We start from the raw sequence: 17,024 nt of genomic DNA, 5'->3' as shown, positions 1-17,024 counted from the left end.
TTTAGTGACCTCACACGACTGGTCAAGGTGAGTAAATGCATCTTCAAATACCATATCCCACTATCTGTGCCATGAATCGCACACACTGTTCAATGCACCACATCCCCACCAACAATCTCTAGCCAGCACTACTCATACCTCACACACTTACCACTGCTGCAAGACTTACACCCACATCTCACACCTTGCACAAATTGCCAGCTATTCAACCATGGCAGGCACATCACCCAAACATATTGTACCACACTCACTGACACTTCCTGATCTCTTGCAGGCCAAGTTGGCGCACAACGTCTGGGAGCACCAGCAGATGGGTGAAGGGTCATCAGGTGGCAGTACTGTCAACAAGGGCAAACAGCGATGACAAAGTCCAGCAGCGTCTTCAGTGTACCAGTGCAGCCTTCGGTCACCTCAGGAAGAGAGTGTTTGAAGACAAGGACCTCAAACCCGGCACCAAGCTCATGGTCTACAGAGCAGTAGTGATACCCGCCCTCCGGTATGCCTCAGAGACATGGACCATTTACAGCAGACACCTCAAAGCACTGGAGAGGTACCACCAATGCTGCCTCCGCAAGATCCTGCAAATCCATTGGCAGGATAGGCGCACAAACATCAGTGTTCTCGCTCAGGCCAACATTCCCAGCATCGAAGCTTTGACCACGCTCGATCAGCTCTGATGGACAGGTCTCATCGTCCACATGCCCGATACGAGACTCCCAAAACAAGCACTCTACTCGGAGCTCTGACACGGCAAGAAAGCCCCAGGTGGGCAGAGGAAACGCTTCAAGGACACCCTCAAAGCCTCCTTGAAAAAGTGCAACGTCTCACCGACACCTGGGAATCCCTGGCCCAAGACCGCACAAAATGGAGGAGAAGCATCCAGGAAGGCGCTGAACACCTACAAGTCTCTTCGCTGGGAGCAAGCGGCAGCCAAGCGCAAGCAATGCAAGGTGTGCACGTCAACCCAAGCACCCCACCCACCCTCCCCTGCAAGCACTGTCTGCCCCACCTGTGACAGGGACTATAGGTCCTGCAGTGGACTCATCAGTCACCTGAGAACTCATGTTTAATGTAGAAGCAAGTCATCCTTGGTTCCCAGGGACTGCCAAAGAAGTAAGAAGAAGGGTAAGTCAGATTTGAGAACCACATGGACTTGAAGGAAGTAGTGCTCGCGATAATTGTTGGGGCAGTGACAGAGTCTGTGGTGAGCGGGGAAGCGAAAAACATTGCAGATGATGGCGGTATGCTTATACCTAATCCTTCATCTCACAGCCCACTATCCCTCATACCACAATCTCTTTTCACTTGCACGCTGTTGATGGTGTATGCATGGATATCTGGCTTTCCCTCCTACCTCAACACAACCCGACCCTTGTGCATTTCTCCTTTCAGATACCAAGCACTGCCAGCAGCCCAGCCTGTCCCTGAAGTTCTGGAGGAGGAGAGTGATGGAGGAGAAGAAGACACAGCGGCACTGGAACTGACACTCGCAGACACCAGCTCAGCAAATGGCATTGCCCGTACTTTAGAGGGTAGTATAGAGGCAGGATCTGCACATGGTGAATCACCAGGCATGAGTGGGCTGCAGCCAAGCCAGGGGGAAAGTGTAGCTCGGGTGCCAGCTCCCCGCAGGGCGAGATTACGCACGAGTTCTGCTGCACAGGACTCAGATGTTGTTCTCGATGGGGCAGCCTTCAGAAGGAGGGTGATGGGCCTGCACACAGAAATGCTTGGTGTAATGGCAAGCCTGCCAGAGAGTCTCTGGTCAGTGTCAAGCAGCATGGAGGAGTCCGGCTCCAATATTATGGGGTTTTGCGCTGGGCTTGGAGCCCATGATTTCCAGGGTGGAAATAATGGGCAACTCCATTAGAGAACTTGTGGACCCAACCATGATGCTGGGTGTGATGGGCGAACTCGCATTTCCATTGCAGCACAATGGAAGCGACCCAACGTCTCACTGCTGCAGTGGAAGCGCAGGCTGCTCTCCTAGTCTCAACTTGTTGCCACACAAGCTCAGACTGATGCCATTGTGGCTGGGTTTATGAGTGTGGAAAAGTGCTTGCAGATTGTCACAGCAGTCCAGCAATCTGTGCTCCAACAGATGGCTAATAATGCTGAGGCCCCATCCCGAGGGAGTGGCAGTGGCCGCGTGGAGCAAGAACCTGCTGTCTTCTCTCAAGAAGACAGCAGTCGTGCTCCCACCACTGCCACTCTGCCAGCCCTTGCACCAGCCAGCCCAGACTTCTGCCGCCCAAAACCAGGTGGTGCAGTCTACAGCCGGGCTTTCTAGGGCCAGAGCTGCTCAAGGTCATCCTGCAGGCCCATCTGTAGTCTCCCCACTGAAAGTCAGCAGCTTTCCACCAGCTGCTGCAGTGGGGGAGCACGTCGTAGGAGCATTAGAGTAGGAAAAGGCACACTTAAGACAGACACTATGGGAATGCACAAGGGTGATTAGCTGACTTTGTTCTTTTGATTTGAATTTGATAAATTTATAAATTATGTTTGAAATGTGTTTTGTGGTGGCTCTCATCTCAGCGTTGTGCCCAGGAGGACGCTATGATGTTCTGTGACAGAGGGATGGTAAGATGGGGAAGTGGTGGGCAACGGGGATCTGGGGTTTCACTCACTGCAACCAGAGTCTGTTGAGGTGTTCATGGACAGCCCATCTGGATCGGGGATGTGCTGCCTGCCTGCTCACTTCCTCCTCCTCCTCCTCTCTTATTTATCAGGATAGCATCTTTGTTATCAAGATAGGCTAAAAGCTTTGGGACTCTACACTTTAGGGAAGCATAGATTTAAGGGGGATTTGATTGAGGTTCAGAAGATGATGAAGGGCTGAAGGGAATGATTGTGTTCCAGCTGATAGTTTGTTTCAATTAAATAGGTTAAGAAGGACTAGGGGTCACAAATTTAAGTTGTACAAGTCTAGATCTAGGTTAGATGTCAGGACGAGGTTCTTTTCCCATAGAATAGTGGACCTCAGGAACAGGCTGCCGTCTTGTGTTGTGGACACGGACTCACAGAATTCTTTCAAGCGAGAGCTGGACCTGTTTTTGGCTGGGGCAGAGATCACCTCTTACAGAAGGTAGATACGGCAGGGAATTCAGGACAAGAGTGATCTCCTGGACTAGTTTCGATCGCCTAGTTAGGTCAGAAAGGAATTTCCCAGATATTTCTTTCCCAAATTGGCCTTGGTATTTTATGGTTTTGGGTGCGATGGAGTGTATATATTGTGATACACAAGGTATCACAATTGTTTTGGGACAGGCTTGAGGGACCCGTGGTGCCATGGGCTGTGCCCTCATGTGGCCAATTTGTGGGACATGCTGCAGACCACCACGAAATGGGAAACCCGCTCCAGCCTGTACTGGAGGGCTCCTCCTGAGTGGTCAAGGCAGCGGAACTGTTGCTTGAGAACCTCAATGGTCTGCTCGATGGGACTCCTCATGGCAGTCGTTATATCAGTGCTGGCCACAAGTGGTGAGGTTGTGGAGGGAACTCATCAGTCAGGGGCAGAGTGGATAGCTCTTGTTTCCAAGCAGCCACCCTTGGGTTTGACGTGGTGGTTCAAAGACTGCTGGCACACCGGACTGGTGCAGGTTGAAGGCATCATGACTGCTGCCAGGATACCGGGCATTCACCATCATGATGCACCGGCCGTGGTTGCACAAGAAGTGCACATTAAGTGTGTGGTAGCCTGTGCAGTTACGGAACATCTCAGGATTGGTATGCGGTGCCCGCAAAGCCACATGTGTGCAGTCGATGGCACACTGCACCATGAGGAAGCCCTCCAGCCTGGCAAAGCCACATGCGTGCTCCTCCTACTTCTCTCTGTTCAGAGAGAAGACAATGAAGTCCCTTCTCCTCGAATAGACAGCCTCTGTGACCTCCTGGTTGCAGCGATGGGCAGCAAACAGGGATAAAAACAGAAAATCCTGGAAATTCTTCTTCTTCTTAGGCAGTCCCTAGGATTCGAGGATGATTTGCTTCCACATTAAACATGAATTCTCAGGTGACCAATGAGTCCAATGCGGGACCTACAGTCTCTGTCACAGGTGGGGCAGACGGTGGTTGAAGGGGCGGGTGGGTGGGGTGCTTGGGTTGACATGCGCTCCTTGCGCTTGGCTTCCGCTTGCTCCAGGTATTCGGCGCCTTCCCGGATGCTTCTCCTCCATTTTGTGCGGTCTTGGGCCAGGAATTCCCATGTGTTGGTGGTGATGTTGCACTTTTTCAAGGAGGCTTTGAGGGTGTCCTTGAAGAGTTTCCTCTGCCCACCTGGGGCTCTCTTGCCATGTCAGAGCTCCGAGTAGAGCACTTGTTTTGGGAGTCTCGTAACTCAGCAGGTCAAGCAGCATCTGTAAAGAAACAGAGTTAACGTTTCAGGTCAATGACCCAGCAAACTGGGAGATGTTAATTATATTTCCCGGTCCAGACTGGTGAAAAAATTCAGGGCCACTGGGAGAGCCACTCTGCTCTGAGGCTGCATGTTTGGCTGCAGGAGGTGGCAGAGTTCTGTGTCTGCCTCCTTGGTGAATCGGAGCCTCCTAATACACTGCCCCTGGCTTAAGCACAGGTAGAAGTGCTCTTGGAAGACCCTGGGTGGGCAAGACCTCCTGCCCCTCCTCGTCCTCCCTCTGCAAGCATCTTGTCTTCTTCTTCACTGCCTCCACTCCATCTCCGTCATACTCGAGCATGAGGGGGACTGCAAGTAGAGACCCCATGACTGGGAGCAAGTGGTGGGAGCAGAAGCCGTTAAATGAGTAGCAAGGCTTTCTGTCACCTCAGCAACATTAAATAACTGTAGAAAGCTCCAAATAGTCGCACAAACTGTGACAGAGCCAGGACAGATCAAAAAGCAAGTCAGCTGTATGTTGTTGATGATCCCTTTAAATAGCGGTGCTGGGAGGTCCTTCCTGCTGCTGAACATATAGTCAGTTGGTCGCGATTGGGAGAGGGCGTAAAATGGAGCGGCAATGTCGAAAATGGCAGATATTCTGTCAAACCAGCATTCCACACTTATTGATGTCACGATCTGCCTCATCTAAATATCTGGAGCGCGCGCAGGCATCGGCAGCACTGCCAACCTCCCAAAATGGCGGCCATCGTAGGACCCGCCAAAAGTGAGGCGACCACCATTTTTAAGCAAAACCGGCCTGAACGGCGAGCGCTAAAACTTCAAAATTCGCGGCCATGGAATTCAATAATTGCTCAGCTGGCGGGCGGTGCGGGGGGGAGGAATTCTAGTGAGGGATTTCGTTTCCGAGTGTGAGAATGCTGCCTCAGCTGGAGGCAGGGCAGGTGGCAGAGTTTTTATAAATAGTTGGGAGTCTGACTTTGCCTCAGTGGCGTGAGAGGATTTTTGTCTGTGTGGAGAGTGTGATTTTTCTCTCAGCACTGACACTATCAGCTGTGGGGAAGGTGCTGTGAACTTTGATACACCTTTGGTCTCAGTGGGGTGAATTGCAACTGTTTCCTCTGTGGTGGTGTTTGGTGGGTTTCAGTCAGATTGAGGCATGTTTGCTTTCTCGCTTCCTGATGGTGGTGAGTCATGTTCGGGTAGTTACGTGGCTGCTGCCAGCCCGACAATAAACACACCCAGTAATCCATTCTTCATTTGGCAGGTTAGTTGAACACAAGAGGCCTCACAGCAAAGACTAATTCTGTCTTCACTCGCTGTCTACTTACCAGTCGGACTCACGGAGTAGCAACTAGGAATGGGAACATTGAATAATTTGTAGAAAATAATTTCAAAAATGTCCTGAACACTTTAAATTTTATAAAATAAGGAACTTGATAACAACAGTAGTCACTTACCACCCATGAATACCCACTGAGAGCAGCTGTTTCTTCATTTGACACTACTCCTTCATAGGGTCCAAAGTGAACGCCTTTGGGAATAACCTGCCCTTCATTCCATACACCAAGACCAGCTTTTCGAATTTTTGAAGTCGCTATGCTGAGACCCTCCGGAAGGGTTAAACGTGCTCTGTCTGGCTAACCGAATTTGACCACTGTGCCCTTTATGAACACTGGAGGACCATGCACAGGGCATTCTTCAATAAAAAATGTCTCGCAGTCTTCACAAACTAACACATAAAATACAAATTAAAGATGGATCAGGATTTCAATTCATTATTCAGTGTTCATGAAGGTGAAGGGGGTTAGTACTGAGAAAGGATAGGTTACCTATCATAGATTTGATCTTCCTCACTGTTTGATTGCAATTCAGTCTGCACACACAAGTATGATATTTCTGTGAACTATCAGCTGGGGAAAACACTTGGGGCATCTTCCCTCTATGAAAATTACACCCAGTGCCAGTCAGATCTTCCCCCACTCTGTTGTATACAAGGGCTTATTCTGGGCGACATGTTCAGTTCTTGACTCCAAGAAGGCAGTACTGACCTCAATTCACAACAGCATTGCAAAAACTGTCAACAGTATCTCCAGGCTGTGCCACACCAGATACGATTAGGAGTGGGCAGGAAGGGAATTTTGCACAAGGAGGCTGAATTACCTCCTATAGTTTATAGCTTCCTCGTTCTTTGAATGTGTTTCAACCTGCATATCCAGTAACAAAAGTCCCTCTAAACCATCAGGCAAATCATGCTTGGGGACAGTGCCACTTCTCAAATTTGCCCTTTCAGTTATGCCATCATCTTAGCCCCACACCCCTTCTCAAACCATGTTGACACCCAACTTAATTCTGGCTGCATCACCAATTCTTTGGAGATGGTCATTGCTTGCCATTCATAAGTTTGAATGTTAGCTGCCGCTTATCAGCCCAAGCCTGGATGTTGTCCAGGTCCTGCTGCAGGCTGGTGTAGGATGCTTCAATATCCTAGACAAAGGGCTGCTATTCCCTGTAATCAGGGGCCATTAGTTTATGGTTATTGAAATTCATATGAAATTCATATAATAATTCATGAGCGAATTCCAGAATTATTATCAATAGTTTGGGGATCATATTTGTGATTGTTATTCCTTCATGAAAAAGGAAAATCGGTGCCTGTTTGTGGGCAAACAGAGGCCTGCACTCCTGTCCCACCACTCTGACATGCTGCATTGCTCCACCAATCCCCTGGCCTACCAAGGCCCCTGTGTCATCACACCAAAATGCCCAGTAAATTATTCCTGCCCTGAGGAAATGGATAGGTTGCTTTGCACATACACAGGTAATCATCGTCACAAAGTTCCCTTTCTTCAGTGTAAACTTTTCTCTCTCTGTTTCTCAAACAGTATCTTCTGCTTTCAGTCTCTTTGGTGGTTTCCTCATTTGCTGACCCCAAGATCTTTCCAGTACAGACAACTGTGGAATAAATCCAGTAAATCAGGATCAAAAATTGAACCAATTAGTTTTAATATTCTTGTATGTCAAGCTTGTTTTTAGTTGAACAGGAGATGCTGAAGATATATGGCTCTGTGGGTAGCACCCTCACCTCTGAGTCACAAGGTTGTGGGTTCAAGTACCACATCAGGGACTTAAGCACAAAAATCAAGGCGGACACTCCAGTGCAGTGCTGAGGCAGTGCCGCACTGTCGGAGGTGCCGTCTTTCAGATGAGACGTTAATCCGAGGCCTCGTCTGCTCTCTCAGGTGGACATAAAAGGTCCCATGGCACTATTTCGAAGAAGAGCAGGGGTGCTATCCCCGGTGTCCCTGACCAATATTTATCCCTCAATCAACATAAAAAAACAGATTATCAGGTCATTATCACATTGCTATTTGTGGGAGTATGCTGTACGCAAATTGGCTGCCGCGTTTCCTACATTACAACAGTGACTACACTTCAAAAAAGACTTCATTGGCTGCAAAGCACTTTGAGACGTCCAGTGGTCGTGAAAGGCGCTATATAAATGCAAGTCTTTCTTTCTTTATTTACATAAATCAGCAAGATATTGCGTTAATCTGATTTGAATGACTACTGGTGTGGTGGCATTATCAACATAGAGCATCTCTTGCTCATTAAAATACCCTCAATTATTCAAAATAGAAATACTTTACTGAAATCCTTTATTCCAGGACAAATACCTTTATTGGATTCACTACGAGCTTCACTTTCACAAACCAAGGTGCTCGTTTCTATTCTGATCTTTTGAACTGAAACAGTCTCTTCCTTAGCTGAAGCAGTTTCCTCAGTGATGCCTCGGAAAACTTCATCTTCAGCCACTTCAAAATGGGACACAATCTGTGACGGGGTTTTTTGGTTCTGAAATGCAGAATGTGAGAGTGAAAATGTACCTCACAGCACCTGAAGTAGACAATAGCTGCCTCAGGACTCCCTGCATTACAAGTCAAAGCAGTTGTCTCTTGTTCCTCTCCATTAGTTATTGTAGGATATTTAATAAACAGAGCTTCCCAATTACCCAACTTGGGAAATGCAGTTGCTCCCCAGTGTAGTGCTGAGCCACACATATCAGATAGTTCCCTTGTTTGATACTGTACTGTACTGATACTGATCTCAGCAAATGTAGTAAACCTATTAAATTAACCTCAGCACCCTTTTGCAAGGGAGGGAATAAAATTAGCCAGGATTCCCAATGATTGCTAACTAATCATCACTTCTGGAAAGGTCTGTGTGCGTGTATATGAAAACAGGATTGACCTTCTCCAACAATGAGAGCCTAACGCATGAAGAACAGCTATTTAGCAAATACTAACAGGGCTGCCCATTAAGTCTGGACAGACTAAGGAAACATATCTACTCATGAATCAGTGCCTTCAGGAAAATGGGAGAGGAGGAGATTCGACACATATTTTCACTCCTTCACCTCTGGTCTTCCCACACCACACACAATCCCTAAAAGAGAGGTAATATTTGACAGTGCCTAAAAACTAACATTGAATTTCAGCTAATGTAAACAAGCAGCTGGAAACAATGATCTTCATTCTGTGGAACATGGAATTATTTTTCCTAACTTTAGCACATCATTCCACCAGCTGTGTTTCTGAAGGCTGCACACAGAAATTTAGAATACAAAAAAATGAGAGATAAGGTATTAACTGTATGAATAAGTACCTATCAGCTACGATACTTGCCTTCACCGTTTTCTCCTCGCTCTCCTGAAGCAATTGTATTACAGTTCTAAAGGTGCTAATTGTTCTCCTGTGCCTTGTCCATGTGTCTGGATAGCAAGTATTGGCAGGCAACTCAAGATTCAGGAGGCACCAAAGCACAGCTTGATGATGGTCTCCTCTAACTCTACACACATGTACTTTTTCAGCAGAGCTCAAAACACAGCAATCAAGAGCAGGGACCCTGGCTAATTTTATTTCTGGGAACTCTGAGGCCCAGTGGAGTTGCCCCATTGCCAAATCTCAGCACAGAGCAAGAATCAAAATTGAATTTGTCTGGGCGTGTCGTACCACACATGGAGAAAAGTATTTTAGATTCAAACCACTTTGCACACAGAACATTCTTCTTGAAGTAAAAGCTAATTGCTCGTTCATGAAGCATCATAGCTACAGAAGGTTAGTCAGAGACAAGAGCCCACGAGAGGAAATCAATGGAGGATCTAGAAGCAGATACAATTTTCTTTAAACTATCTGCCATGCTTGTCACCAAAATTAAGGGCTGCCTGCGTCACTGGACATTTTGCCCCTCAAATCTAGTTCCTAACATGAGAATTGCAATTCTTGATTACAACGACAGGAAGAGGAACCTTGAAATGTTAGTACAGCAGCAGTGACCAAGGAGTTTTGTCTTCATGAACGAGCTAGATCCATATTATGGAGCCTCATGGGCAACATATCAAATTGGTGTCCATGTTCCGATTAATTTGCAGTTATTTCAAGTTGCTGATTTTCACAGATTTTGGGATGCTGGTGGAGGATTTATCCACCAACAGCACTAAGAGACCTTTCCAACTCTCCAGGCCATGAATTTCAAGGACAAATAACCAAGTATGAAATATAAATAAAAATAGAACCAAGTTGCCAGGCACCATGGACTGTAAATTGGGCTCTCATGCAGCAGAATGAAAAAGAAAAATTGTTTAATATAAATCTGAGATAAAGACAGAAAAGGCTGGAAGTGTGTAGCAGCTCAATTTGTGTCTGAAGGAGAAAGACTGGTTAATGTTTGGGTGGGAACTTGTATCGGTATATCCTTCAGATGCTGACAGGCCTGCCGTGATTATCTAGCAGATTGTTTGAATTTTGACATGTTAGTCTGATAAGAATTTCTGTTCACTTTGAATTACCTTTCTGTTATTCTCGTTCTTAGTCTTCTTGGTATCTTCATTGTTAAAGAGAGGCTTAAAGAATCTGAACTCTTAAAAAAAGAAAGACATCAGTGTGATTGAGATAATCTCAGATTTCAGTTTATTTATGTTAACAGCATGAAGATTCTAAAAATATCTTGTTTATTCAGGCCCAAAAAAGAATCAACATATTATGCAGATAAAAAGTAAAGAAAAATTACACATGTATAAGGGAAAATGTGATCAGACAATTTACTTATATTTCCAGCTCTCCAAAACTTCAAACTAACTGCCTGCTGACAAAAAATATGTACTAGTTGCTGGACAAACTGGTTATATTCAGGGTGTTAAAAAAGCACATTTAATACTTTACCAAAGAAAACACATTCAATTTACTTGGTGGGTTTTTCACAAGAAGTTTAGGCGTCCACTCCTCATCTGAGTCACTAGAAACATACACACGGGGTTGGTGCCCACTGCTAGGTCTTGATATGAACGCTGGATCTGGTACATTCAATCCTGTGAAAATTAAAATATTCCTATCATCTACAGTTGATAATTGCCTGTATTTAATTTGACTTAATTTACTAACGTAAGGCATCTGTTGAATCGAACCATTTTAGAATAATATCAGGTAAGAGCAGCACAGAGGCTTTCCTTTCATCAATGGCATCTGGATGTAAATCCAGCCCAGACTGATCAGACGAAAAGGAGCTTTTATGTTATGTTGGGGAGCTGGGAGCACAGCACTCAGACCCATGCCCTCTAAGAGCCTTGTTCTCCCAGATTTTTATGCCACTGACCCCTATTGGACCCACTGGAGAGTCCAAAGGAAGGAGATTTACATTTGTGACAGCTGATGGTCACTCTCAGTACCGAGGGAAAGGAAGGTCCTTGATGGCATCTGAGATGTAGAGCTTTCCTCCCTTATTCCAATATTTACTGTTTTTATTCTTCATTTAGTTTTAATGACAATCATTTAGTAGTTTTGTACAAAAAGTGGGGGGAAAGCCGCACAGGTACAACAGGAGGTGTTCTGATAGTAAGGTGAGATCAGGATCAGCTGCGCAGTCCCCCATATCACAAGCCTACATACAGACAGGATTTTTTCAAAGCAAGTAAATTAATATTCAGCGAATCACAGGTTGGGGGTGCTCATTTCCCGATATGTGTTCCTAATGTGTGCCAGCAGTTGTGAGATGGAAAATCCCACCCAAAATGTCTAACCACATATGAGGAGAATATCCACTTGGGAGTAATATTGGAAGAATTGTATGGCAGTACGAATCAGAGTGTTCAGGAGAGGAAGAGAGAAATGTTGAAAGCAAGAAAATAATTTATCTTGTACAAACATACTGCAAGCATGGTTTCATACTTCTGCTGCGCTTTCTTATAACGGATGTCGACCCATTCACTTAGCTCTGCCCAATCATCTTTGGAAAGATAAATGGCAATGTCTTTCAGCTTCTCTAGAATCTGGAGACATAAAATGAATGTAATTTCTGATACATCTAGGCATTTTATCTGTAATTTTCACAAACTACTATTGTAAGATTAGCTACCCTGTCAGATCTGCCAATCTTTAAAAGAATATCCTCCACACCACTTGAATGGGCCGGCACAGCCAGCCTTTATTGGAAGCCATCAATATCGTGGCAGCATGATGTTGAAATGCCTTGAAGGAAAGTTGTCTCAAGACCTTCTACAATCAGTGTTGAGGCTACCATGCTCCAGAGGATGTATGGAAAGGCAAAACAAAATGGCTAAAAATGCTCCCACACACCATCCCCTTTTCTAAATTATTCTTCCTCACCTTTACGCTCACATGCAACATTCCATAGCCAATTGTACACAAAAACCTTACAGCAGGTTTTTTGGTACTGCTGTTTTTGAGCCAGTTGTTCAAGGACACCCATAGTGAAAGCCTCCGATTCCTCCCCCTCAGTGTGACATTATCCACACTCACCCGAACGTCATAGTTGAGATCAGTCTGGTTACTTCAAGGTACACAGCAAAAGACCATTCAGCAAGCTTCACCATGTTGTTAACTATGGTAGATCTACTCTTTTAACCTAATTTTCCCCATAATTCTCCATTCAATTAATATCCATACAACCCAAGTATCTATCCCCTTTTAAATACCTGAATAAATTCTGCATCAATGGCCTCCTGTTGTAGTGCACTCCACATTCCCACAGTATTTTCTATTAATAATTTTCTCCTGGATTAACTTTTCAAAAGCTTAGTTTTAATTTTAAATAGATGTCCCTTTATTACAGATTTGCTGATTGGAAAAATAACGCTTGGAAATCAGCTATCTTGTCAATTCCCTTTTTTATTTTTACTCAGGATGTGGTCAGTGCTAACAATACCATCTTTAATGCCCGTCCCCAGTTGCATTGAGAAGCTGGTGGTGGACCTTGTTTTTAAACACCTTGATCAGATCACTCCTCATGTTTTGGGAGATTTGCTCAGTCTCTGATCAGACCTAAGGTACTAAATGGAATAGAAAAGGCAAATCCACAGCAGTATTTTCAGGTAAATTGTAACAAGACTAGGATAAACCTGGTGAAAGAGTTCAGAACTCAGGTCACAGAAAGAATTATCAGTACCTGAAATGGTCACCTGGGGAGGGTAGTAGAGGCAAAAACACTAAAATGAATTAATTTAAGCAGTTAGATATTGTGATAAGGGAATCTTAAGTTTCTACTGGAAGGATAACTTCGATGGGCCAAATGGTCGCCCTGATCAATATTAATGTTAGTGATCCAATCTAAACACTGGGGAACTCAGCCACTCCCTACTGACAGTATTAATGTGATTGGTATCTTTTGGGACTGAGCAGCTGAATCTTCCCCATCTCAAGTTGCAAACAATACATTTCTCCAGCATTTTCTTTCTGGTTTCCATTTGAAATCTCCCCTCATCTCACCTCCGATTTGCTCTTCTCAGACATGGCCTTGCCCTCTTCAGTATCTTCCCTGTCACTCTGAGTTTTGCCCATCCCTTCCTGAGGTTGGCCACCTTATTTACTCAACTTTTCCCTCGGATTTTTGTGCCCTTGTCGATCCCTCAGTCTGTTTAATGGTTTTGCCCCCGGGTCGATAATTCCTTCCTTTTTTCTGTCACCTCATGGGGCTAAAATGAAGTCGAATCTGAGTGAAAGACTTTCCTGTCAGCAGCAGTGTTTAGTTTATGTGGCACTAATATCTGAAGCAGTCTTTTCTTCTGACTTTCCCTCAGACTAACACGACCTGAGTCTCTTTCTGACTAACAGTAACCTGCCAGCTCCTGCTTTTTCCTCAGGATATTTTAGTTCCTTTTGTCGTCAGAAATTATTTGTGACCGGATTTTTTTTAGCTGTAATCCCTCAGCATTTGCTGTACAGTGTGCAATGAGTGAGAATGTGCTTTCCCCGCCCGACCTGTGAAAGGCCCGCCCAGCCACACATCTCCTCCCCCTCCTGCAGCCTCCCGCTTTCTCCCCGTTGCCCGGCGACGCCGCCTCTATTTATAGCCCCGCCTCCCCCGGGGGCGGGGCCAACAGAAGGGCGACACGTGGGCGGCGCTGCGGCCAATAAGAGCGCTGCGGCTGAGGGTTGAGCAGGGCGCGAGCGCCGGCGTGAGGAGACAGCCCGCCTCACGCGCCCAAGGAGGCCGAGCGCGCGCCCTTTGAACCAAAGACAAAGGGCGGGAATAAGACCCCGCGGGGCCTCGTGTTTGCGTCGCAGCGCCAGGCCCGGCCCGGCCCCCCGGGTGAGCGGGGCGACTGTCCGCCACCTTGCTGAAGCATTTCTCCCCGGCGACAGGCCCGGGTTACCCTGGCAACCGGCCGCCATCTTGGTGAAGGAAGGCGGGACTTGTCCCCGCGCCGCTAAATGCAAAGCTTAAGCACGCCACTCAAGCCAAAATCAACACAGGCATCAATTGCTTAAACTATCGTGATCTGAGACTTCTCCCCACTTAAACTATCGTGATCTGAGACTTCTCCCCACCCCGCCTTGCACCGTTGCCAAGTTTATGCGCTTGTGTATGGGCCAACCAGTCCCCATAGCAACGGGGTGCACTTGTGCGACGTGCAGATGGGATTCAACGTTCCTATTGTGAGTTTAGCAGCAGCACATTTAAGTGAGACCTGCAAAGAAATGACACTTTTGGTTAACAAACTAGCCCAAAAATTAGGCACCTGCCCAAAGCCATTTTTCCCCACACAGCAAGAAAAAACCTAACCTAATTGTCTTGCCAAATCTGGCAACACTGACCCCAACCTAGTGCCATCAAATCCCAGGCTCATCCACTCCACACTACAAAATCCAGGTTGCTTGTCCCTATATTACTAAAACCCAGGACCTCCCCCTTACCAGTGCTGCTAATCAATTAGGTACCGACTACTATCTTGCCGTGTATCCTGGACTTTAAAAAATAGTAAAAATTGAGAGCATAGGTAAAGGTACATATAATAAAGAACACTGTTTTATAGTTTTTCATGGAAAACTGCAAATTCAATCCCCAAAGTACTGGTAAAAATCCCAGAAGACCATGTAATGAAATCACTCTTTGACTTATTTATTCACTAAGTTGGTGTCTCTGATATACTACATGGCATACTATCCCTGTTGTTAAAAAACTCTGATTTACTTTGAGCAACACCATAGAAATGGAACAGGAGTAGGCCAGTTAGCCCCTCGAGCCTGTTCTGGCATTTAATGAGATAATGGCTGATCTGTGACCTAACTCCATATACCTGCCTTTGCCTTTGGAGGTGGGGGTGTTCCCATGCTCCTGCTACCCTTGTCCTGCTAGGTGGGAGAGGTCGCCGGTTTGGGAGGTGCTGCCGAAGGAGCCTTGGTGAGTTGCTGCAGTGCATCTTGTAGATGGTACACACTGCAGTCACGGTACACCGGTGGTGGAGGGAGTGAATGTTTAAGGTGGTGGATGGGTTGTGAATGAAGCGGGCTACTTTGTCCTGGATGGTGTCGAGCTTCTTGAGTGTTGTTGGAGCTGTACTCATCAAGGCAAGTGGAGAGTATTCCATCACACTCCTCGCACACAGGGGCTCTAGAACTGGAAAGCAGAGGGAGTTAGAGAGTGGGAGAGGGGCAATGATATGGTGCAATGTGTAAGGATTTCAGGAGAGGGAGTGTGTGTGTGGGACAGGAATGTACAGCTTTTGGGGGAAACACGAGAGGAAAGATTGTTCCATACGAACTAGAATTTTCTGTTCTGAATTTCTGTCCTGTACTTACAGTGATGACTTTTGTAATCTCCTTTTTCAGGGCATTAGAAGGGGAGGATTTGCAGACAAGAAACTCAAACCAAACATCATGCCAAGTTCTGACAGTCACTCGATTCATCAGGACCTGAATATCATCGGCCTTTGAATGCGGAAGGAGAAATCTTTCCCTGTTCTTGTGTGCGGGAAAGGATTTTAAACATTATTGTGACTGGGAAAGCACCGAGACCCATTCACACTTGAGTGAGAATGTTCCACTGCACAGACTGTTTAAAGAGCTTTAACCAGCTACACAGCCTGAAAAACCTTCACACCATTCACAGTGGGAAGAAACCGTACATGTGTTCTGTGTGTGGATGAGGCTTCAACCGATCGTCCAACCAGGAGAGACAGATGGACCATGGAGAAACTGTGGGAATGTGGGGACTGATAGAAGGGATTCAATTATCCATCTGAGATGCAAATTCATCAACGCAGACACACTGGGGAGAGACTGTTCACCTGCTCCGTATGTGGGATGGGATTCAGTCGGTCATCCATCCTGCTGAAACACCAGTGAGTTCACACTGACGAGCGACCGTTCAGTTGCTTTCACTGTGGGAAGAGATTCAGTCATCCCACCTCATTGAACACCAGCATGTTCACACTGGAGCAAATCCGTTCACCTGCTCCATGTGCGAAGGGATTCACAAGGTCATTCAGTCTGTTGAAATACCAGCGAATTCACTCTGAAAGCAAACCTTATAAAAGTTCTTGTAAGTATTGGTATGTATAGATTATGAAATAGAATACACTGGTTGACATAGAATTATATCGATATTAAGATAGAATAATTAGGGATTAAGTTAGGTTAAAACACACTCCAGATAGACACACATCTTCTGCTGAGCATGGATGAGTGTGAAGATTGAATTTAATGCCAGCAGGGTGTCTGGAGGACTGCTGGGGAGAGTGGCCAGAGAATCAGTCCCTTTTGTAAAGGACATTGGAAGCTGTGAGGGTTTGAAGGTTACAGAAGCAGGTAATCAACACTCCTGTGTGGGAGTGTAAAGAACAAACTAATAGAGATTAATGGGCAAGCACAATGAATGATAACCAGCAGCTCACTGCCCCACTAAACCAGCAGCTCACTGCCCCACTAAACCAGCAACTCACTGCCCCATTAAACCAGCAGCTCACTTCCCCACTGGATCATAGTGTTACTGTGAGGGCTGTGGGGTATATCAGTGTGTTACAGTGAGGGGTCTGGATATATCAGAGTGTTACAGTGAGGGGTTTGGGGTATATCGGAGTGTTATAGTGAGGGGTGTGGGGTATATCAGTGTTACAGTGAGGGGTGTGGGGTATATCAGTGTTACAGTGAGGGGTGTGGGGTATATCAGTGTTACAGTGAGGGGTGTGGGGTATATCAGTGTTACAGTGAGGGGTGTGGGGTATAGCGGAGTGTGACAGTGAGGGGTGTGGGGTATATCAGTGTTACAGTGAGGGGTGTGGGGTATATCGGAGTGTTACAGTGAGGGTGTGGGGTATATCGGAGTGTGACAGTGAGGGGTGTGGGGTATATCAGTGTTACAATGAGGGGTGTGGGGT

General features: G+C 46.1%; 1 pseudogene; it reads right to left on the bottom strand.

Annotated features, from left to right (window-relative positions):
• LOC147109829 (uncharacterized) overlaps nt 1-9,309 on the bottom strand; it is a 32,321-nt pseudogene extending 23,012 nt beyond the window's left edge.
• Between the last annotated feature and the right edge of the window lie 7,715 nt (nt 9,310-17,024).

This window comes from Somniosus microcephalus, chromosome 12, assembly GCF_052327205.1.
Source record: "Somniosus microcephalus isolate GS21.2 chromosome 12, FLI_Smic_1.0, whole genome shotgun sequence".
In the NCBI taxonomy this organism is placed as follows: domain Eukaryota; kingdom Metazoa; phylum Chordata; class Chondrichthyes; order Squaliformes; family Somniosidae; genus Somniosus; species Somniosus microcephalus.
The sequence above is the reverse complement of the archived record's forward strand: the minus strand, read 5'-3'. Positions and strand labels throughout refer to the sequence as shown.